Source organism: Trachypithecus francoisi, unplaced genomic scaffold, assembly GCF_009764315.1.
Source record: "Trachypithecus francoisi isolate TF-2019V2 unplaced genomic scaffold, Tfra_2.0 Lachesis_group13, whole genome shotgun sequence".
Classification (NCBI taxonomy): Eukaryota; Metazoa; Chordata; class Mammalia; order Primates; family Cercopithecidae; genus Trachypithecus; species Trachypithecus francoisi.
In genome coordinates, this window is record NW_022681458.1 from 31,574,676 (window position 1) to 31,599,429 (window position 24,754).

The window sequence follows — 24,754 nt, forward strand, 5'->3', positions numbered from 1 at the left end:
CCAGTAATTTTTTTTTCTTTTTTTTAAGTCCCCCAACCCCTACCAGTGATATTTAATTTAGGACTTGCATTTAGGTACCAGAGATATTGTGGAATAAGTAACAGATTTTCAATCAGAAAATTAGGGGTGAATCCTGGGTCTACCGCTTACTAGATATGTAAACTTGGACATGGTGCTAAACCAGAGTGTTAGTTTCATAAGTACGTAACTAACTATAGAGCCACTGAACAAATAAATTTTGACCCCTACATTAGAACTTTTCTTTATAAGGAGAAAAAATTCAAATCATTATATTTTAATAAAAATTTTTATTAAATAAGCATACATTTAAATATAAGGATAAAAAGCTTGAGGAAAATTATAATTTGGAATTGGATAAATAATGTATTTTGTTTTAAACATTTTTCAGTGTGGAATCTGATTCAAGATCTGTCAGAGTTGGTCCAGGTTCACTTAACAAAATACCGTAAAAGTAAATCTTCTTTGTTCACAACTGCAAAGAATATTCACTAGAATTGCAGACATTACAAAGCAGAATTTAGGCTGTAAGTATTTGCACCACCACAGAGTGAAGATCCTTGGGTTTGAGATACCTGAGAGCCATATTATAAAGAAGCCACTGGCTGGGATTGATAACAATCTAAAAATAATAATCAATACTTAAGGATTAGATGCTTTAGAGATTTCCTTGTATTGTAACAGGGCCATGATCCAGGTAAACTTGGAGGCCATGTTACACATCATGGAAGAAGATGCTAGAATTAAAATTAAGAAACAAACAAAACTCTAAAAGTTGGAGAAGAAATGGCAGTCATGAAAAGACAAAATAAAAGAATAGAGAATGGAATAAAATAAAATAAAATTTTATTTTATGGACAAAATAAAAGAATAGAAACTGGAGAATGTATTAGAACATAAATTTAAAAATTAGATGCTTGATAGTTTTCTACGAGTGGGATAGGCTTTTTGGCTACTTAAGACAGTGGAAGGATAAAGTCCTGGGGAATTACAAGCAAGATACCATTTGTTGTGTGCCCTTCTTTTTATGGGATCTGCTCAGTCCCTTTATCTTTTGATGAACAATTATTCCTTCACAAATGCAAGCCATCTGACTAAAGCTCTGTCTCTAATGTGTTCAAATTAAATCACATTCTAAATATAAGTGTAAATGGATTTCAGTATAATTAGTCATAGTATTTTTTTTTTTTGCATTTCTTTGAACCTTATTGCACTCCTTATCAGTGAACATGTTCAAGCAAAACCTGAATGACCATCCTGTTATGAATATTATACAATCAATTCTGGTTTTGACTGATGGGAGGCTGGAATGTGTGACTACTAAGATGTTGTCCAACTCTAAGATTACAAATTTTAATGCATGAAGCAATTAATTATTTTTAACTGTATTTAAAAAATTAATGGACAGGTTTCTATGTATCAAGTAGTAGGAATACACTGGGAATACTAGAAAAAAACATATAGCCCTCATGTTGAAGGAGGTCACAGACAAACCAGCAGCAATAGTACAGTGTGGTACATGTTGTGATGGTGATAAGGGTGGGAAGTTGTGGAGGTCCATCAACACCTCCTGCCACACTAGGAAGTTAATCAACACTGCTTGGAGGAGGGTTTAAAGGACAAGTAGGAGGTAGTCAAAGAAAGGACAAGAAGCTTTCTAGGAAGAAAGAGCCTAGATGAAAAATCCTACATTTTTGTTTTTGTTGTTTGTTTTTGAGACTTGGATTAGGCAACACCTTCTAGAAAAATAACAAAATGAGCATCTTCTGGCATCTCCATAACTCCAGCCATCACTCAGGGTCAGAGGTCCTCTCTACTCTATGTCTCCTTCACCAGGCTGTGAACTCCTGGAAGAAGGGCTGTGTTTAATTCATCTCTGACCTCCAGCACCTAGTACAGTGTGTGGCACAGAGTAGGCTCCACAACAAATGCTTGCTAAATAAATGAACAACAATAACAACAACAACAACAAAAAACTCATGTAAAGTACAAAATTGTTCACTATGGAACAGAAGTGAAGTGGGACATGTGGAAATGAGGCCGATGGTCAGGCAATGGCAGAATTGTAAAGGGATGCGGTGAGCCACGCCTGGACTCTGTCCTGAAGGCCATGGGATGCCCATGAAGGATGGAGAGAAGAAAATGGCACACTCAAGCTTAGTTTTTAGGATGATTGATCCAGAAGTGGTATGGAAAGTAAATTGGAAGAAGACATGACTAAAGACAAAAACATTTCTCAGAGACAGTTGTTTGAAAGGAATTGGACCTGAGCTATGGCAGTGTGAGTGGGACTGAAACAAGGGGCTAGATTCTAAGTTCAAAAAAATTAATTAACTAAAACAAAACCTAATCTTCAAATTAATACAGTCTAATAAACTTAACAGACTGTTTCATGAATTAAAGTTACAGTATTTATCTATCATCTATCTACATGTATCTGTTTTGAAAAGAATGATAAAATATCATGTTTTATACAATTTTGATAGGTATTGACATTATTATGTTTTGAATTCAGTTTGTGGTCCAGTCACACATGACATTCTGAAGAGTTCCTTTTCATTAAAATTTGTGCTAATGCCAGGCATGGTGGCTCATGCCTGTAATCTCAGCACTTTGGGAGGCTGACGTGGGAGGATTGCTTAAGCAACAGAGAGCCTAAATGACCAAAGCACTGGGCCTGATATAAAGGTGGTATTCAATAAATAATTATTGAATTATGTAATAGAAAGCAAAATAAATTGATAGATTGATAATGATCTATAATGAGCATGTATCAGGCCTTCATTTAATTTTAATATCATTATCAATCCATCAATTAATTTATATTGGTTTCTAGTATTTTATTCAGTGATCATTTATTGAATACCAGGTTTATATCAGGAATGCTGTTAGGCATTAGGAAAATGATGATGATTAAGATATAGACTCTGACAATAAGCTGCTTACACTGTATTCAGAAAGGCAGATGTGTTTGAAAAAACATACATTATAACACAGTAAATGGAATAATAGAGGATAAAATAGGTACTACATGAATAAAAACCTTCTGAGTCATACATATTTAAAAAGAAAAATGGATGGATGCAAAACATTTGTATTATATGCATTTTAAAGTACACTAACCTACTACATCTGTGCAGCATCAACAATCTAGTTAATGATGTTAAACACTCACATTTTTCCAGAGAAAGGTAAATATTAGTCATATATAAGTAAGGTATGAGTCACATAAAGCAGAGTACTTTCTTTTCTTTTTTTTCTTTTTTTTGGGGGGACTGGGGCAGGCTGCTTGTGTTGTGCTGTACCCACTGCAGCTATAATTGTGATTCAGAGGAATTCTAAGTTGAAAGTAGCCTTATTCACAACCTCAGTTGAATTGGGCCAAAAGGAAACATACAGAGAATCCTTGTCATTTGAAATTCCCTTGCAACTCAAGTTTGATCCAACTGGATCAGCCTTCATACACGATTTGACTTCTCTCTTTGAGTAGATTTATCTTAGTGTGCCCCAGAGTGAATTCTAGAAATCAGGTTAATTTCCATGGCATGCTACTTGTATTCTGTCAAACTTCTGGAGGAGTATGATGGGACATACATTTGCTAAATCCTCTAGGCCTGAAATGTATACAATTCATTTACATTATGAGATGTTAAAAAATGGAGCTAGAAAAAATATTCAAGGACTTAAATTGCCAAAATAATTAATTTTTCTGCAAAAATTAATTGCATATATTCCAATATATTTTCAATCTTATTTGGAAAAGTCTTAATAGATGTGGCAATATTATGTGGTGGGCCTGTAGAAAAATACTTAGCTATAAAAATAGACCCATCATATGCAAGTTAGGCAAATAGGACCTAGCCAAGAGTGAATTAAAAAAAATATTTAGAACACAAAAAAGATTAAGTTAATATTAAAATAAAACAAATTTTAGAAAAATCACAAAAACTTTAAGGAGACATATTAATTTTTCAATACACTCATGTGGCATTTACTTTTTATTAAACCTAACATATATTTAACATTCCATCATAACCATCACAATAATAAAGGATAGCAATTTTATATTTTATTTTATTTTATTTTATTTTTTTTGAGACGGAGTCTCGCTCTGTCACCCGGGCTGGAGTGCAGTGGCCGGATCTCAGCTCACTGCAAGCTCCGCCTCCCGGGTTTACGCCATTCTCCTGCCTCAGCCTCCCGAGTAGCTGGGACTACAGGCGCCCGCCACCTCGCCCAGCTAGTTTTTTGTTTTTTGTTTTTTTTTTAGTAGAGACGGAGTTTCACCGTGTTAGCCAGGATGGTCTCGATCTCCTGACCTCGTGATCCACCCGTCTCGGCCTCCCAAAGTGCTGGGATTACAGGCTTGAGCCACCGCGCCCGGCCGCAATTTTATATTTTAATGATAGTAGTAAGTGAGGAGAGAAAGGGACCAGTGAGGCTGATGGTTAGATTAGAAGTATTACTGGTAACAGCATCCCTAAAAGGACCACTGTGGACTGATCACTCCCATCTTTTCTTTTCTTTTCCTATCTTATCTCATCTCATATCATCTTATCATATCTTATCTTACCTCATCCCACCTTATCTTATCTTATCTTGTCTCATCAAGACAGGGTCTCAGTCTGTTGCCCAGGCTGGAGTGCAGTGATGTGATCTTGGCTGACTGCAACCTCTGACTCCTGGGTTCAAATGATATTCCTTCTTCAGCCTCCTGAGTAGCTGGTATTACAGGCGCCCGCCATCACGCCCAGTTAATTTTTATATTTTTAATAGCGACAGGGTTTCACCATATTGGCCAGGGTGGTCTCGAATTCCTGACCTCAAGTGATCCGCCCTCCTTGGCTTCCCAAAGTGCTGGGATTAGAGGCAAGAGCCACCACACCCAGCCAGAACTGCTCCTTTTTCTGGGATTCCAGATGAGCTGAGAAAAGCAGAATATAGCAGCAGTACACTCGCTTGCAGAGAACACTATTCAGGTAGGTTCTGAGCTTTCATTTGTTATTCTGTGATTTTTAGATTTTTAATGTACAATTCCAGAAATTCACCTGACGAAGCTCTGCAGGATCCTATACAAGCTGGTGAGTCTTTGTAGGCTCTTAAGCATGGTAGATCCTGGATGCCAGAAACAATAATTGCAGGATAGGCTTGTCATTACTTAAACTATCGCGGAGAAAATGAAGTTACAAGGTTTTTCTGTGTGTTTTCCATGTACGAATATTTTGAACTATGTAATACAGATACACAGCTCTGCCATGAGAAAATTACATTAAAAATATACGTTGGTATGTTACTTCCCTAGAGTACTTCAATGAAGAATTTCCCTGTTCTCATGTTTCAGTCAAATCTTACAGTGTATATTTAACTAATCCATAGATGTATGTGTATGGATATTATATATCAGTGTGCATATGCAATGTATTGTCTTATGCTGCTGTATTTTCAATTCTGTTACTTACAAGTGTATGTGTGTGTGTGTGTGTATATATATATAACATTATCTTGTACTATAATTTTCAATTCCCCTTGCTTTTAAAATAAAGTTCTCTCTTGAATTCTCACACTCCAAAAACAGGACTCACTCCAATTGTCAGCACATGCCAAAAAGGAACACACAAGCTCAAAACAAGAAGTCTTACACACTGCTTCCCAGTAGGAAGAACTTTCTAGTGCCACAGCAGTCTGTCTGTGTTAGAAAAAGGTCTTTTTTGATTGTGTTGGCCCTTTGCTTTTTATTCAGGATTGATTACTACTGGATCTTTCCTAGAGCTCTGTTCACAATGGTTGTAAATGACTCAAGCTTTGGCACACCCTCACTGAAGTATTTGCTCTAGTGAATTCTAAATTTCTCTGACAGAGACTACAACTGTCTCAGAATCAAGCTGCCTTCTGTAGTAATTACTGAGCACATGGTACAACTGGAGTCCTTGACATTCATTAGCAAAGTGCAGAGGGTGGGTGATAAAAGAAAAGACTAAAAATCTCAAGAAATGACTAGGTTTAAGTAAATTATCATACCTCTTAGGAAGAAAGATTTGACAGAGACACTCAGAAGGAATCAGCCTCCGAGTTCAGCCACATTGGGGTCTTGTTGGCTACTTAATCTCACATAGACGAAAACGTCAAACTGTCTTTGCTTACATGCTTGTAGGAAAAGCCAGTTTTCTACCCTTTGGAATGCCCTCTGATGTCATGAGAATTCTATTAAAGGTCACCTACCCTCAAAGAGAAAATGAGTTTTAACTTTCAGGGAAAAACCAGTAATCACACACTTACTGCAATGCAGTATTTTCGCTAACACCCAAGCATTCTGCTGTCACAGGAAATAGAAACTCAATTATAGAATTATTTAGCAGATAAATTGATTTTGTAGAATATTAATCCAACAGAACAGCTTTCACGCAACACTGCAACACACTATATTCCTTTCATATAAACCAGGTGCACTGCTACCCTCCACGTAAATAGTAATGTTTATAAATGTCCAAATAAACAGTATGGATGGAGCAAATACAAAATATCATGTCAGGACTACATATGGTAATTTGTAAGTTCATCAAAACGTCACAAATTTTTAAACATTTTTGCAAAAGTATCAACTCGGGGTTTTTTTTCTATTATACTTTTACTCCTTATTTTTCCTTAAGAGGGCATAAATCCTTCTTCAGTACAAAAATGAGTTTTTAATTGGCCATGCCAATTTGTCTTTTTATGATAAATTTTAGAAACTCATTAAAGTACAAATATTTATTTTATTCCACAATGAGGCTTTCTACATTAATTAATCAATGGATTCCTTTAATAAGAAGTTACTGAAGAAACCAAGAATGGCAAGAGACACTGTGGTTTTGAAGTCATTATAATTTTGGAAACAATGATTATTTCTATAAGGAGAGTTATGTAAAATATCTGATTTATTATTTTCTTTTTCTTTTAGAGTCAGAGGTCTTGCTGTGTCACCCAGGCTGGAGTGTAGTCGCATGATCATAGCTCTCTCAAGCTTATTCCAACTCCTGGGCTCAAGCAATCCTCCCATCTCAGCCTCCCAAGTAGCCGGGACTACAGGCAGGTGCAACCATTCCTAGCTAATTTTTATTTTTACTTTTTGTGAGATGAAATGAGGTCTTGCTATGTTGCCTAAGCAAAATGCTTGCTTTTTCTATTATTGTAAGAATTAAGTTCGATAAACTGGTGTATCTAATACATTTACTATTTTAGCATGATATTGAAGTTACAATCCACACTCTTATCTCTATGGTATAACTGACATCTATTTTTGCCACAGCTTGAGCTATTTTATCTGAGCATTCAAATGTATTAATTTGTAGACAGATTTTCCCATGGTATAACAGAGACTGTTAACCATTTACCAAAACCTTTTTTCCCTTTTCTTTGAGCATATAGCTAGAGTACATTTCTTAACTTCCCTTGCAATTAGGTGTGTTCAAACGACTGAGTTCAAACCAATGGCAGATGAACAGAAAGAAGTGCTGCGTACACTTCCAAGATCACCTCATGCACAACTGCCTTTTGCTCCTCCTTGGTCTTTTCCCTTCCACTCACTGGATGAAGAAAATGACAAAGCAAAGCCACACATGGAAGAAGCCTGGACCCTGGCTGACTACGAAGAGGACAAACAACGTTTCAACTGGAACACCCAGCCTGGACTGTTGGGTGAGCAAGAAACAAAGTTAGAATGCATTTCTAGATCTGTTTGTTACAGCAATAAGCTAATCCTAGCTAAGACACTTGGTTTGAAGAAAAGTGTAATGAGATTTTCCAAAAAATAGATGAGACTGATACAAGTAGCAGGATTAAATGAAACATTTAAGTCACTGTCCCCAATTTATTGCCTGCACAGCAAATCCTGACAGCACCTAGAACACCCTGTGGGAGGTGGAGTGGGAGAAGTGAGAGAGCAGACTTGAGGCAAGAATTTCCTGCAGCTCTTCCTGAATTTCTCTCTTCATGCCCTTCTCTGGTGTGGCTGGAGCAAAGATGGCCCAGCTTCTGGGTTGGTCCTTTTGTAACATCTGCTCTCTGGCCAAAGTGCAAACACATTCAGGGAATCTTAGGACAGCTTGATGTTTGCCAAAGGCAAAGTGAAAGCCCTCCTTTTCCTGAGATGGTAAAAGACAGAAGCCCTGCAAAGGGTCTGCGTCTTGTCTCTCTAGGCGCTCTTCATTTGCCTTCATCGTTGTCACCTTTCTTTAGAGGAATGGGTGGCCCTCATTTTGTTAATTTATTTGCTCTTTAACATATCTTTTCCCGCCTCCTCCAAAACTTTGTCAAATATCCCCTCATAGTCTCACAAAACCAGTTCATTCTTACTCCTTTTCCTTTTTTTTTTCCACCCATAAAACCGGGATCTTTATTTTCTAGTGTTGCTGAGAAAATTTTATGAGATGACATAAGAAAAGAACCTACCAAGGTCTGATTACATGGCTGGCTTTCTATTAATTCTTTTTTAAAAATTTTTTTTAATTTTTTATTTCTTTAATTTTATTTTTTAATTTTTTATTATACTTTAAGTTCTAGGGTACATGTGCACAATGTCTTCCTCCTTTTCTTGCTTTCTGACTACAAACCTAGTCTTTTTTCCTACCCAAAACAAACCCCCCTCCCCTACTACACGAAAGGATGATAAACAGTAACCATCACCATAAAATCTATTTTGTAAATCTGCTATCTCAAGGCTATAGCTCATTTCTTTTCACCTCTTTAATCCATTTGTTTATCACCTACTCATTCTTTTAATCATAACTTAGTAACAACTATTAACAACAATTTATTAAATATTGTTTTGTTTAAAATCTAATAACATGGTTTTGGAAGCAGTGAAACTTTTGCCTTTGAGACTTCACCAAGTGGATAGGAATAATGACATGCCAAGATGATTTTTCTGTAGTGCAGATACATTTAAAAGGCTACAGATGCCCCTCATTGCCTAAAGGCACAATTAATACCACTTTTTTAGGACCGGAGAAAAAGCTTCATAGAAGGAGTGACATTTGAATTGAACAGACATAGGTTTTGTAAGGCAGACCAGGGGAACACAGGTATTTAGACAGGAGTAACAGAAATAACAAAGGTGATCGTAATATGAGAGAAACGTGGCATACAAAAATAAATAATTAAATTGAGGAAGCAACAAGTCACCTGCTGAGGTTAGAATGAAGAAAAGGCAATTGAGTAGAAAGGAAAGACTGGAGATTGTCCAGAAACAGATGCTTTGACCCCTGTTCTAAATGGCACTTAATATGTTTGGAGCTTTAGACTGTAGGACAATTTGAAGTAGGAAAAATAAATGATCCAATATACACTGAAAATTACACAATGACAGCATAGAGGAGAGTCAGTTTATAAAGGAGTCAGAAAGAGGGAAACTAATCAAAGGCCATTGAAAGGTTCTGGTAGATGCACTGAGAGAGTAAGAGTGAGGAAGAGGATGGCTCAGGTTTCTGAGATATTTCAGAATCTGATGCCTGGCCAAATTTAGGAATTAAAACAAGGGGATTAAACAATAGATTCTTGGATTTCTAATTGGACATCCTGATGGATAGCAATGGAGGTACATTAAAACTTTGGGTGCCAGGAAGAACACAGAGGGACAAGTGAGTTTGTGATGCCTGACGACTGCATGTCTGGGTGGGCATGGCCAGAGCATGGTTGAATGTTTGTGTTTGGTGGTCCGAGGGATGGAGTTGAAGATAGAGACTTTGTAGTTACTGTTGCTTTCCTGTCTCTTAATAGTCACTGAGAACCTACTAAGCATGAAGTATGACACCTTTTTGTTGTTCGTTCTTTCTTCTCCTTGACTTAAATGTCATTTCCTATAATAACAACCTTGATTCTAACATTACATGATTCCTTCTTCTAAATATCCATCTAATTTTTTTCTGTTTCTCCACTTTTTCCCACCAATGTGAATGTTCCCTAATGTTCTTTGCTCTTTTCTGGGCATAATTGTCTTCTCCATGGCCCTTCACTCCAAATACTTCAGATACTGGATAGGTAGATGAGTACCTAGTCCATAATTCCAGTCCTGACTGTAATCCTTAGCTACAGATTTCTTTTCCATTCAATTTCTTGTCCACCACCACATATTGAAGGTGTAAACACATATTAGTGATGTAAACCTCCAATTTTCTCTTGCTTCAGAATTTACTGTCTAATTCATTCTACATATCTTTGCAGTGTAATCCAGCTTCCTAACTCAAGTTTGATCACATCATTCCTCTGCCCAGAAACCGTGTTGCCTACAGAATCTCCACTATCTAATGAATAAAGTACATGCCCCTAGGTTAGGTTTTATAGTATCTCCACAATCCTATTTCAATTTACACCTTTTGACTCAACTCAGTCTCCTGCCTTACATAATCCAATTAAAATGGAGTTGCTGTTTCTTTTAACACATGTTGCGGTTTCATGCTTCTACACAATTCCTTATTTGGATTTCTCATGCTTTATAGAACAGAGACTTGAACAAGGTAGGATTCAAATATTTTTTAATGAGTAATTAGAAAGATCTTTGCTTCATCACATCCTCTTGTCTCTCTTGTAAAATGATGATTGACTCAAAAAGAAGTTTATATATTTGTTTACATATTTCAGTGAGAATTAGGCAGGTATTATGCTGCGGTTAGATTATAACCATTAAGAAAAATGTTTCCTTGTTAACTACATTTTTTTGCCAACAGCAGAAGCCTGAGGGACAAAAGGGGAACAGGCCAAACATGCCACTTCTGGGAAAATGGCCATTTATCTCCTCAGGAACAGCGAGGTCCACAGGACAGTAGCTGAAGGGTCTGCCTGCAAAGTTCCTCATATCACAGTCTATACTCAAATTAAAATTGGTTTCAATGACCATAGGACTGAGGTTTTCAAGTGTCCCAAACTCATAATCACATTTATGCTAAATTTTGTAGAAGAATGGTCTTTGGAGCTATGTGTACTGAAATGTTGATTTAAGGTGTGCATATAAACACACAGACATCCACATACCCACACATCTATTGCTAAGTTCACATTTTTCATATTGCATCAAAGGGACAGGACAGACAGATGAATGCATCTTAGAAGCAGTTTTATTTTTACAGGAAAATGTGGCAAGTTAAAGGCTGAATGCTAACTTTGCACCTGAAATGTTTCCTTAAACTGCTTGTTCTATCTCTAGATTTGTCTATGATGTTCATTTTGCTTTCCATCTATTCTCTCTCTCTCTTTTTTTTTTTTTTTTTTGCTTGTAGCATCCTTCAATCTTTCTAGCCCAAGGGGCAAGGAGAGCTTGAATAAGACTTTTAAGGGCTTTTAGACATCCTCAGTTTCAGAGCACCAACCAATATGGAAAAGACTCTCGATCCGTATTTGTAATCAGGTTTTCATGAGTTGACAGCCCTAAAATATACGTTAAGTATGTGAAGAAGAAGGAAAAAATAGTATGTAGTGAACACTCCGTAAAGTATCAATTACACAAAAACCACAGGCAAGAAGTCCTTTACCCATTTGTCTTTCCCTTGGAGGCTGGCTATACTCCCTGCTCATCTAATCTCTTAACATCCTAGTCTTTGGCTGTTTATACAACAATGAAATTCAATAAAGGGGAATTTTGTGGAAGGGAAGACTTAGGGTATAAATAAACTGTACCATGAGATTTTTAATAGCGTTTGAGGGTGTCTTACAATCAAGACTCCATTTCACTGATTATTTTTCCTTCTTCCCACCCATAAGTATAGGATCCTGGCAACTATATATGTACCACCTGGTCTATTCCATTGATCACAGCTTATTACCTAAGTAGCTCAGGTCATTAAAAATTGATATACTGTTTGAAGCTGGCATTCATGAGAAAGCACACCTGAGAGCTGTGCTTGTGTAATGGGCAGTAGGAAAATCTAGTCTCTATGTAAAGGTTATCTATAGTCATCTTGAATTAAAGGGAGCTACAGAGGAATCAGGCTGAGGAGCCCCAGAGAGACTGGGAGAATGGTGGCCTTGGTTCCTGGCCCATGTTTAGTTCCTGCTTCTAGACTCTCATAAGATCTGTTTCTGAGCCCTTGGATTATGAGGTCCCTCAGGAACCATCTAATAATCTTCCCTATTCTGCTTAAGCAAAGTGACTTATAGCCAGTAAAAGAACTAACTGCATAGTAACCATGCCTGGACCACCATTTTAAAAAATTCTAAGCATTAGAAAAAGTGCTCATTAGCACCATTTATTTTTCTTTTCCTATCTCCATTTGATCAAACTGTTAAAAGACAAGACTTAATAACAGCACCATCCTAATAAAAACTAGAGCCTTTTGAAGCAGGTGGTGCCCACCTCTGCCTACAGAATTCCAGCCGAAACAATCTGCCCAGAATTACTGAGAAATCAGTAGAATGTGCTGATGACTCAGCCTGTTAAGTAGGAGGGCTGTTATTGTTATTTTAACTCCTGCCAGAGTATGTGGGCAATTCTCCCTCTTTCTGTCTCTAGTTAACCATGAGAGATCCCTCCTCAAAATCTCACCCCTGGAATAGGTTCTTGCTCAATAAGAGCCAGAGTAGCTTGAGATCTGGATATGACTGCCAGCTGATATACAGAATAGGATAGGCTTTTATAATGGAAGCATCTGATATCCTAATTTACCAATAGAATTTATTTTTAGAATTCTTAATCTGCCTTTAAAATTATTCACACAGAGTGCCACGGAGCGGAGTTGAATGCTGATAAAGTAGTAATCAGTGCAAGACAAAGTATTTATTTTCAGAGAGGATGGTGAAAATACCAGGTTTTCTTTCTCATTTCCTTAAATGTTAGGGTATTGTGGTTCTACTGTTTGTCTTTCTCTTGCCAAATGTTCTCAACGATATAAACACTCATCAAGTGCTTCTCCTAGGAATATTATAAAAATAAAACAACAACAACAAAAATTCCCAGCCCGTTTTACAGAAAATTGTCTTAAAGGATAAACTTTGCTCATCTATGAGTGATGAAAAGATATAAATCTATTCTGAAGATAAAGTAAAATCTAACCTATGTTAAATTTGGTAAATCTTAGTATTATTATTTAGTTAAAAGATTGCAAGGAATAATAAATATTTCCTGCTCTCCAACTGGCTTTCTCATCCAGCTAATTAGTTCCTGATTTGTCTATGTGCATTTTTCTTTCTTCTGGTATTATACATTATAGCTTGAAATTATAAATCAGCTAAATACAGTTTCTCATAGTGCCATAAAATCATGAGTCAAAAACATGAAAGTGCTTTAGCATTGCAGATGTGACAGCCTCTGTTGAAACAAACCAAAGGAATCCTTAAAAGGGCAACGACTATCACTGTTGTGCATTAAAGGGTACTCTGTGTGCAGAGCATCTACCTGCATTGTTCCATGGTAACCCTTGTATACCTAGTCATCCCTTTAGCAAGTGAGGGTCCATCCACCAGGAGAAGTGGTAGTTCTAGGGGCCAGTAATACAGCTCTGAACATCATAGTCTCTGCCTCCACGAGAGGAGATCATGTTGAGATGACATAGGTAGAAGATGCCAGTATATGTGGCATCTTGTTGGCCATTGTAGGAATGTGGGCTTTATTTTTGACTATTACAGGCAGTCATTGGTGGATTCTACATAGGAGAGTCATATCAGTTGATAAAGATGTTCTTAAAAGATAATTCTGACTTCCATGTGAACAATAGACTGTAGAAGAACAAGACTGAGTACAGGGGGTTATGATAGTAGTAAACATGAGAGACAGTGGATGTGAATGATAGAGGTAGAGATAAGACATGATAAGATCCTGGACAGGCATGAGCTTGGAACTGTAATTATCTACTCTAAGTCTTAAAGAGATTAAATCATGCCTTTAACAGGTGGTGGATGCTGGAAACAAACTTTCAGAGTTGCTAACCACTGCACTGTAATATTTAAGGTTTTTGTGTGAAAAATATCTTGGCTCTCTGCAACCTCTGCCTCCTGGGTTCAAGCGATTCTCCTGCCTCAGCCTCCTGAGTAGCTGGGATTACAGACGCATGCCACCAAGCCCAGCTAATTTTTGTATTTTTAGTAGAGATGGAGGTTTCACCATGTTGGTCAGACTGGTCTCAAACTCCTGACCTTGTGATCTGCCCGCCTCGGCCTCCCAAAGTTCTGGGATTACAGGCATGTCACTGTGTCTGGCCAAAAAATATGTGAATTCTATATAAGTCAGTAAGACTCAAACTTCAAACACTTTTAGAACTGCATGTATTAGGATAGAAGTATTCAACTCTAAATTCATGGAATATGAGAATAAGTAATATTAGCAAATGATTGCAAAGATTTTGTCATTTGCAAAACATTTTCACTCCCATTATCCTATCCAGTTTAACTGAATTGGCATGGCTAGGTAATTTCAAAGGTAATCACCTGGTAAACAGTGTAAGGATATCACAGCAAAATAAAAATGTCTAATTAAATGGTCACATTTAGTGGTATCACTAAATTAATCTTCATGGTTTTCAATAGACTGTTTCTCATTTTAGGTACTGTGTCTTCCTCGCTTTCCTAAAATTGACCCTCAACTCACATAAAAGGATCCCAATAAATATTAGTGGCATGAATAAAATTTCTATATATGTGACAAACAGATTAGGTTTTTCCAATTTATTTTCTGGTAGGCAGAACAGCTTCAGAGCCTGATAGGGATGAGTTTAAATGCGGGCTCTGCAATCATTATATGATCTTGAGTAAGTTACCTGAGGTATTTCGGCCTTATTTTCCTCCTATGCAAAATGGTAATGCATTTCTGACCTAAGAGACTTATATAAAATCTCGTATTTACTCCTATTTGCCCAAAAAGGTTAGTTTTCTCTCCTCTTCCTACCCCAACTCTGACAAAATAATTTATTTCCCTCAGAAAATAAAAGTTGGGAAAGTCTATGTCTAACTATTTCACTACCATATACTAACATTTCTTTCACCTTAAACAAATTCAAAAATTAGCTAGAGTGTTAGAAAAAGATTTGAAAAAAAATTTTCTTTTTTAGTTTCTCCCATTATTTTCTAGGAGAATACGAGCAATTAACATGGGCCAAAGGTATTTCACTTTTAAGTATCTTAAATTCTAAGGTAGTAATTTATACTATATTTGGGAATAGTAAGTATTTCATGTATAGGGAGATAAAACAGATTCTAATTATTGTGTTATGGCAAAAGAGTAAAAATCATGAGTCCCATTAGATTAGTAAAATCCTTACAAGCCAAATAAAAAAATGTTTTTCTAGTTGAAAAAAATAAAACATAAGCAGGATTGGCATGATATTATATATTAAAAACTTTGAATTCCTTATAATTCCCAAATAAGCTTTGCAAGCCATGCTTAAACAATTTTAACATTAAAACTTTAAAATGCTGAAAGTTATTTAGACATAATAAATAATAATACTAAGCACCAGAAGATTAAAACATTAAAATGAATCAACTTTATAACAGAAGGTGTCAACCAGATCTTAATCCCTCAATATGAAAGAATCTCTACATATAATATTGGGTAAAGACGAGCTGCAAAAGAATATCTACAGCGTGATGCCCTTTATGTAAACCTTTAAAATGTTAATAATTGTTTGACATTTGTTTCTTACATATGTCTTAGCAGTGTTAGAACACACACAGGAAGGTTATATTATCCTTAGGGTTTTGACATCTCTGGAAGAATGGAAGAAACTAAAAAGGAAGCAAGAAGAGCTTTGATGACTTCTGTCATGGTTTCTTTCTTTAGACAAGATTTTAATATAGCTGAATGTTAGCATTTGTTTAATCTGTGCAGTGGATACTTAGGTATTTGCTGTAACAAATGTACTTTTTTGAGACAGTCTTGCACTGTCACCTGGACTGGAGTACAATGGTGTGATCTCGGCCACTGCAACCTCCCCCTCCCAGGTTCAAGAGATTCTCCTGCCTCAGTCTCCCCAGTAGCTGGGATTACAGGCGTGCACCACCACACCTGGCTAATTTTTTGTATTTTGAGTAGCGACAGGGTTTCATTATGTTGGCCAGGCTGGTCTCGAACTCCTGACCTTGTGATCTGCCCACCTCGACCTTCCAAAGTGCTGGGATTACAGGTGTGAGCCACCACACCTGGACTATAATCTTTTTTTATATTTTGCTTTGAACATCTTAGACATTTTCTTGCTTAAAAACAAATAATAAAAGCAAGAAAGTGAATACTGCTGAGGCCAATTTAAGATTATATATTCAGTACTTCTAATTTAAAAAAACTAAATTGGAATATATTTCCTAGAATAAAAAATCATTCATTTATAATCTTTCCATAATTTTATTATGCTTTTATCATAGGAATTTTGGGTTTAAAGATGTAAAATAAAGGAAAATATTGCTTCTGCTTGTAACAGAGCTAAAGTGTATATATTCCTTTATTTACTCATGCAAAAATGTGGTGAGGAACAAATGCAAACATAAAAGTTTACCTGTTATGCATTTACAGCTCGTTCAGTAAATGCACTGTTATTTTTATTCCGGAAATTTTGATAAAAACTACTCAAAATGTAGGAAAGTCTGATTGCTAGACATTTCTACCACAACAAGAAACTATTCTCCTAATAACAGCTGGGGCTGGTGTTCTTTCCAGTGCCTGCTTCCAGAGCCATGTATGCAATCTCAGGTGAATCCCTGCATCCACCTGCCTCTCTCTCTGCCTCATGACCCTAATCTATAAAATGGGGATGATCCCCATATCTACCTCATAGAGCTGTTGTAAGAAATAAATGAATTGATTTATGCAAATTAAGTCATGCAGGACCATGCTTGGCATGTAACAGCTACTGAGGAAATACCATTGGCATTGTTAACCAAGGCAGGAGAGACAGGCTGAATTCAATCCTGATTTCAGAGAAACAGCTTGTCATTCTCTTACTATTAAGTCAGCTCAACACTATGAAGTGCTGTTTTAATAATACTGAATTTATTAGCTATAACTATTAAAATATTAGAAATAACTATTTATAAGTTATTTCTCCAATACTAAAATGAATTGTTACTTGTTTAAAGATTTTAAAAAACAAAAGGTTAGCAAAGAGTTATTTTTCACAATTGTGGGTAACTCAGAGTAGAGAGAGTCTTACCTATTCAAGGAAGTGGTAAAATATAAAGTTCGTTATGTCGTGTTCTCAAAGGGTTGATAATATTTTCTGGCTTCTTTCTGTTAAAAAAATAGAAAATTAATAGTTTAATCCCTGATCCATGTACATTAATCACGTCAAGTAGCTCAGCAACAGAATTCATCTTGTGGCTTTCTCTCTTTGTATTTGGCAACTATGAGACCATGAGATGGATATCATCATGGTTCTTTATAGTGGTCATACACTGAGCATTTGTCACTGGCTGGGAACTATCACAGATAGAATAGAGCAGTGAAAATACTAACTGCTGCATGCTTTTTCTCACTTTGAGATCCACTCCAATGGCACTTTATAGGTATTACATCCAAGGAAGAATAAATTTTTAAATTGTCTTCAGCTAATAAATAGCAGACAATCATATTTTCTCCCAAGAGAATACATTCATTATAGTAAATCGTTAATTATATCCAGTAATCTTTAAAGGACTGGGCCTCTAGCCCAGTCTGCATTGATTCTCTCCAGCACAGGATGGAAAGCAATTTTTTAACAACTCATTAAATTTTCTCCATGGAGTACTAAACTTATTTTGACATTCAGAATCCTAAATGTCATTCTGGATTAGTAGTTTTGCTTAGGAACTCCACCTATAACAATACAGAATATTTCTTACTGAAGTGGTGCGTAGAAATAAACAGAATTACTAGAAAGCAGGAGGCTTGTTTTCTACTTCATAAGCCATTCAGGTGTAACCATCTTCATCTATAAAGAGGACTACAAAGGAAGCACAATACCTAAGGGACTGCAGAGCTAAGGGCCATTTTAAAGTCTAGTTCTCTTACACTGGGTGTCTAAATCTATGTTTCTCCATGCGTTTTGTCAGGACCTGTGTGATTTTACTCCTGGTAGAGTGGACCCCGTCATATCTTCCAGGAAAATGTTGCTCTACAGGTAAGGAACCCAGACTCAAACTCTGGTACCTATTAACTCTTCTTTAAGACACAGTAGGAAATGCAAGTTGGAAAGATGCAGATGGCTCGATTCTTCTGTATGAACCTCTAAGGACCAATGTGTATATGGTTATGAGCAGATACAAGTTTGATTCAAAAGCAAAAACTATGGTCTGGGCCAGATGCTGTGTATTAAGTGCTTTTACACGTGTTAGCTCATCTAATCTGTAAACATTTACACACAATGTGCAGCAGCAAACAAGTCCTATTAGTACCTATTAAAATTAGAAAGTCTTAACATTTAAATAAACATTTAAAAATGTCTGCAGGCAAGAAGAAACATGGTAGAATTCTCCATTCCCTGTAATAATTTGATAATTATTTTAAAAAGAAAGGTTTGCCTGTCCAAATCTTTGCACACAGCTTTTTTTTCTTTAGTCCAGCTCAGTGGTTCTCACATATGGAATATATATAACAGTATAATACAGAGTTCTATACACAATTACTTAAGACTATTTAGAGAATTTTTAAGGATAATTTTGATTATAAGCAAATCAAACCTTCTAGGTTGGTTTCAAAACTAAAGTAGAATGGTAGGCCAGCTCTGGAGCTTATTTGGATAGAAAGAGTCTTTGTGTACTTAACAAATGAATGCTGGATAGAATATAATGTTTTATTTTCTCTTGAAATTATATATTTTTCTTAAATTTCTTAAAGTGCCTGTTTTTTGTGCTTCATCTTCATGATTTTTCAGTAAGCACACATGCATACGGATAAGTGTGTGAGTACACATTCTGTAGGTATGTCTTTCACCCTAGTAAAAATAAGAAAAAAATGAATTTTATAAAATATGAGTCAGTAAACTATGGTCCATGGGCCAGAACCATCCTGCTGCTGCCTGTTTTAAAAATACAGTGCTTTTGGCACATAGCCACTCCCACGCACTTCCACCTTGTATATATGGCTGCTTTCATGCCATAATGCCAGACTTGAATGGTTCTGACAGGCTACATGGCCTGCAAAACTCAAAACATTTACTCTCTGGCCATTTACAGAAAATATTTAACTTATCTGTTATCAAAGAGCATGTTCATTATTTAAGTAATATTAAAAACAACACTAAAAAAACTCTGTCTTTGATGATGAGCATTTTTTCATGTGTCTGTTGGCTGTATGAATGTCTTCCTTTGAGAAGTGTCTGTTCATATCCTTTGCCCACTTTTTGTATAATAATAATAAATAAAAATTCTGTCTTTCAGTCTTTCCAAAAATTAACTCAGTAGTTATATATGAACAAAAGTGAAATTCTAACCCTAAATACTTGAAAGCTTATTTCATCCCAAAAGAACTAGGAAATTATTGGCCAAAGGATGAGATGACTATTAAAAAATTCAGGGTACCCAGTACCTATCAGTCATAAAAGAATGCCCCATTTTCTTTTTTTTTCTTTTCTTTTCTTTTCTTTTAAGGCAGCGCGGACCCAAAGAGTGAGCAGCAGCAAGATTTATTGTGAAGAGCAGAAGAACAAAGCTTCCACAGCGTGGAAGGGGACCCGAGCGGGTTGCCCAGAATGCCCCATTTTAATATAATCTTGACTTTTATGAGGTTTTGTTTATTTAAAAAAATAGAACTAACTACAATTTTCCAGGCTTTATGGGATAGAGATACATGCTATCTAGGATTTATTTTTAAAGAGCAACTTATGGCCTATTCCACAAGGCATATAAAGTTTTAAATTAACACAGAAGAGTTAGAAGCGATCATTTTTATCCATATAAATAGCATTAAATTACTTTAACATTTTTTTTTTTACAACATTAACAACAGAGTTTTAGCATTAGATACATTATATACTTAAATGGTTCTGACAGACTATATGGCCTGCAAAGCTCAAAACACAATATTAGCAAACATTTATACAGAATTTATCGTGTGCCGGACAATGATCTGAGCACTTCATACATATTAAGTCATTTATTCCTCACTATTATCCTTTATTATCATCCCCACTTTAAAGATGAGAAAACAGGTTAAGAGAATTTAAGTGTCCTTGCCAGCATCACAAGGCTGGAAAGTGCCCAAATCTTTTAGTTACATACCAACTCCACAGACACTGAGAATTGGTTTTGCATCTTCAACTGTGGCTAGAGATATTTTTGAGCAAAAGGGCTTGTGGCTTCTCTGAGGAGTGATATTTCACTGATGGCAACTTTTAATTTACTAGAAGTACCTACAAAGTACTTTTATTATTCAGCATATTCAGCTTCTTGAACAAATTGTAGTATACTCAGCCACAGTTCTACCTCCCATTTTATCATTCCATTATTTCTACCAGGTTTCATTATGCTACCTTCCAGAACCTTTTAGAAGTCAGATATGAACACTGTTGAGAATCATGACTTACAACACATGACAAAGTCAACTGGTTAACAATTATATTTAAGAGGTAGCCTACACAAGTCAGAGAATAGGATGTACACTGCACACTGGCATCACAAAGTAACCTGAGTAAATCACTTACTGAGGAATCCAAAATACTTGTTCAGCTATAAACTAAGTCAACTTTTATCAGCTGGTTACTCCGTAAAATAAGACATGCATGCAACGTGCTTAGGCTGCATAAATGTTTGGCTGTTGGCATATTTATGTCCAAGTTATTTGCTACCTACACTATTGAGGCTATAATGATAAATTCATACAGATTTTCAGTCTCCTGGAGAAAATGTTGTCATGGTGTGGTTTTCTCAACAGATGTAAGAACTCAGGTTTTATTAAACAACAAAGTCATTAAGATAAAATCTTCCCGGATTGTTGAGCCAGGATATACTCGTTAGTTTCCTTTGAAACACATTCTCACATAAGTATCATTTAGTTTTTAAATCTTATGTTTGATAGACTTTGCCAGATAAGCAAAACATCAGCCAGGCATGGTGGCTGATGCCTGTAATCCTAGCACTTTGGGAGGCTGAGGCTCAGCTCGCTACAACCTCCGCCTCCAGGGTTCAAGCGATTCTCATGCCTCAGCCCCCTGAGTAGCTGAGATTACAGGCATGCGCCACCATGCCCAGCTAAATTTTGTATTTCTAGTTGAGATGGGGTTTCACCATGTTGGTCAGGCTGGTCGTGAACTCCTGACCTCAGGTGATCCACCCACCTTGGCCTCCCAAGGTGCTCGGATTACAGGTGTGAGCCACCGAGCCTGGCCTCCGAATAGTGTTTCTACAAGCTAAGCTTAACCTCAATGACTAGCATTAGCCTATTCAGTCAATTCTCAAATAAACAACAATAACAATGTACTCTACCTCCACTATCAATCTGACCTACCAAGATTTTGAGCAATTCATGTAATTTAGTGCACTCATCCAGGATCACAAGATTTTACCTATTAAAGACTGAATGTCCAAAACAGTTGGGAAAATATCCATTATCCAAGTAGTCTTTTAAATAGTGGAACAGATGCCAACATAAAATCATTTAGTCTAACATGCTACTAAACCATTTCTATTCCCTAATGTGCTTATTATAGAATTAGTTATCTACTTATTTGTGAGTAGAAGGAAGTCATGGTGTCCCAAAGGCACTGACAGTTGAAAATATCAGAGAATGATCTTTCCTTCTTGGAGCTTTTGTCAAAGTTCCTCTTAGGAGAAACTTACATTTCTTGCAAAGGAAGCTTGTTTCAAAATATAACTTGAAAGAATTAAGAGCTGTTAGCAAATCCCTATGCAAATAACATATGGTCTTCAGTGGAGCAGAGAACTTGGGTAAGGTAGACAGTAAGAATTACCTCCTTTCATCTCTAAACACAGAAGCTCCAGGCTATTGTAGAGGACTAACAGGCTGGGTTAAGCTGATTTAGTAGAAATGATCTCGTCTTGTCTGAAGCATCTCAACATAATTCAAGGCAGTAAAAATAGTATACAAGTAGGTGAAGGATAAACAATTAGATTAGTCAGAAAAGTAAGGCTTAAGCCTCAGAGGCTTTACACAATAAAGGTTATAACCTGTTTACACAAATCCTGATGTGAGTAGGGAGACTCTCCAGGCCACTTCTCTCTCATGCAGTGACGGAGTTATCTAGGTACATCCTTCTTGTGGCTCAACTCACAGCCTTCAGGATTACAGCAGCAGCAAAGAAGACATCTGGAGGGCTGAGCACAGGCTCTTAAATGCCTTAATAAGGAAGTGACACACATCACTTCCTCCTACAGCCCACTGGGCTGAACATGTTGCTTAAATGCAAGGGGTGGAGAAACATGGGGGATAAATGGATATCTGATATCTGGTGAGCAATAAATATCTTCATCTCAAGGATGCTTGGTGATATCAGCTTAAAACTTATTTTGCTAAATTGTTAGTATATGCTGACTCTGATTAAATATATATACATATAAATACATATTTTATTTTATAAATAAAATACAATTTGGCACTGCAATATAGGGAATGTTGAGCAGCAAGGGGGCACATGTGTCAGTATTTTTGCTTATGTATATACTACACTTCTGTTTTCTGCTCAGTATCAGAATATAGCTGAAGAAATGTAACACTCCTTGACAGAAAGCCATCTGTTCATTTGTCTCTAAGTTGCATACGAAACACCAACCTTTTATTTATTATTTATTCCATTAACAGATAAAATTATATATATTTATCATGTATAATATGATGTTTTAAAATATGTATACATTGTAGAATGGCTAAATCAAGTTTGATATCATATGCATTACCTCACATAGTTGTCTTTTTTTTTGTGGTGAGAACATTTAGAATCAATTCTGTTAGCATTTTTCAAGAATACAATATATTGTTATTAACTACAGTCACCATATTCTATAATAGATCTCTCGAATTTACTTCCCCTACCAAACAGAAACTTTGTCACCTTTGAGCAACATCTCCCAACATACCCCCAACATCACTGCCACAGCTCCTGATAACCACCATTCTACTCTCTACTTCTATGAGATCAACATTTAAAGATTTCACATGCAAGTAAGACCATGAGGAATTTGTCTTTCTGTGTCTGTCTTATTTCATGTAATATAATGTCCTCCAGGTTTATCCAAGTAGTTGCAAATCTGTTTCTTTGTTATTGCTGAATTATATTTCATTATGTATATATCCCATATTTTCTTGATCCATTCATCAGTTGATGGACACAGGTTGATTCTATATCTTGGCTATTGTGAATAATATTGCAATCAACATAGGAATGCAGATATGTCTTTGGCATTTGATTTCAGTTTCTTTGGATATATTCCAGTAGTGGATATCTGATTTTTAATTTTTTGAAGAACCACCATACTGTTCTCCATAATGGCGGTGCTAATTTATATTCCTATCAACAGTGAGCAAGTGTCTCCTTTTCTCCACATCCTCTCCTACACTTATATATTGTCTTTTTGATAATAGCCATTCAAACAGAATACCAATCTTTAAAAAATGGTAGAATAAATTAATACAGGTACCCAGGTTCATGTGGTAGAAGGAGAAAAAAATTGGAGAGCTGCTCTAAGGAAACTGAGCAGGTTCACATGTTGCTATAAGACTCATCTTGTTGGGATACCACTTAGTGATGTATTAGTAGCTCTCATGGTCAAAACATTTTTTTTGAAATGACAAAATCTGAATTTTTCAGCTTAGCCTCAAGGACTTTTGTACTGTGACTACAATGTATTCATCCTGAACTTTCTACTGTTATAAACCCTCACATTTTCTTAGACTAGTTCTTTATTAATTCCATCTTTCTATTTCTCTCCTTTCCTGCAAAGTCCTCTTCTTTATCCTTCTCTCTCCCCGTCTCCCTGAGCCCTTTGTCTCTTCCTTCCTCTGGATTTTCAGTTCCTCATTCAACTGAAGTGTTCTCCAGGAACTCTTCGATTCCCCAACCACTCCAGGAATGTTTCTGTTCACTCATGGATGGTTTTTGTTTCTTAGATTCATTTGATATTCATGTAAACTACCATATATAGTTAATTAAGGCTTATCGAAATTGAAAGAAATTCATGTTCCTGACCTTTTTTCTGCTTTATTTCAATTCTAAAATCCATTAGTATCTATTAAATATATAAACTACTTTTTCATAGTATTTTGAATTTAAAATAAAAACATATGCAGGATAAAAAATGTTAAACCATATACGTACACAATAGACTTCAAACAATGCTGCCAAAGTGTCTCTGAAGAGTTATTAATTTATACCCTTTGTGGACTGTATTGTATCCTCCCCCACCCCCAACATTCATATATTGAAGTCCTTACTGCTAATGTGATTATATTCAGAGATAAGGCCTTTAGGGAGGTGATTTAGGTTAGATGAGGTCATAGTGGTAGGGCCCTAATCCAACAGGACTGGGTCCTTATAAGAGGAGGAGACACCAGATCTCCTTTTCTCTCCATGAGCACAAAGAAGCAAAGAGTCCTCCTTGATCAAACTTTAGCTAGGCTTCTCTGAGCCCTCTTCTTAACTAGAAGACTTGACTTTGACTCCTTTGGATTCTTGGAGCAAGAATCTAATATCAGTTTAGAGTGAATCCCCCACCCTTGACATTTGATCATGCTGGATATCTGATTGAGTTTCTTTTCCCCAGCTTTGATGTGTGTCTTTGGTCAGCCTTCAGCAAGAATCTGATTTGGTGGGCTTGGTAAGAATCAACCTACACTTGATGTCTCTTGGTAATTTTTCAA

General features: G+C 36.3%; 1 protein-coding gene across 21 annotated transcripts in view; it reads right to left on the minus strand.

Moving 5' to 3' along the window:
• The window catches only part of MAP2 (microtubule associated protein 2), a 311,538-nt gene that overhangs the window by 93,115 nt on the left and 193,669 nt on the right, over window positions 1–24,754 (minus strand). For all 21 annotated transcript variants that reach the window (XM_033230438.1, XM_033230465.1, XM_033230439.1 and 18 more), the window contains one exon: window positions 17,121–17,197. The gene's annotated coding sequence lies outside the window, so the exon portion shown is untranslated. The remainder of the gene's footprint in view (window positions 1–17,120; window positions 17,198–24,754) is intronic.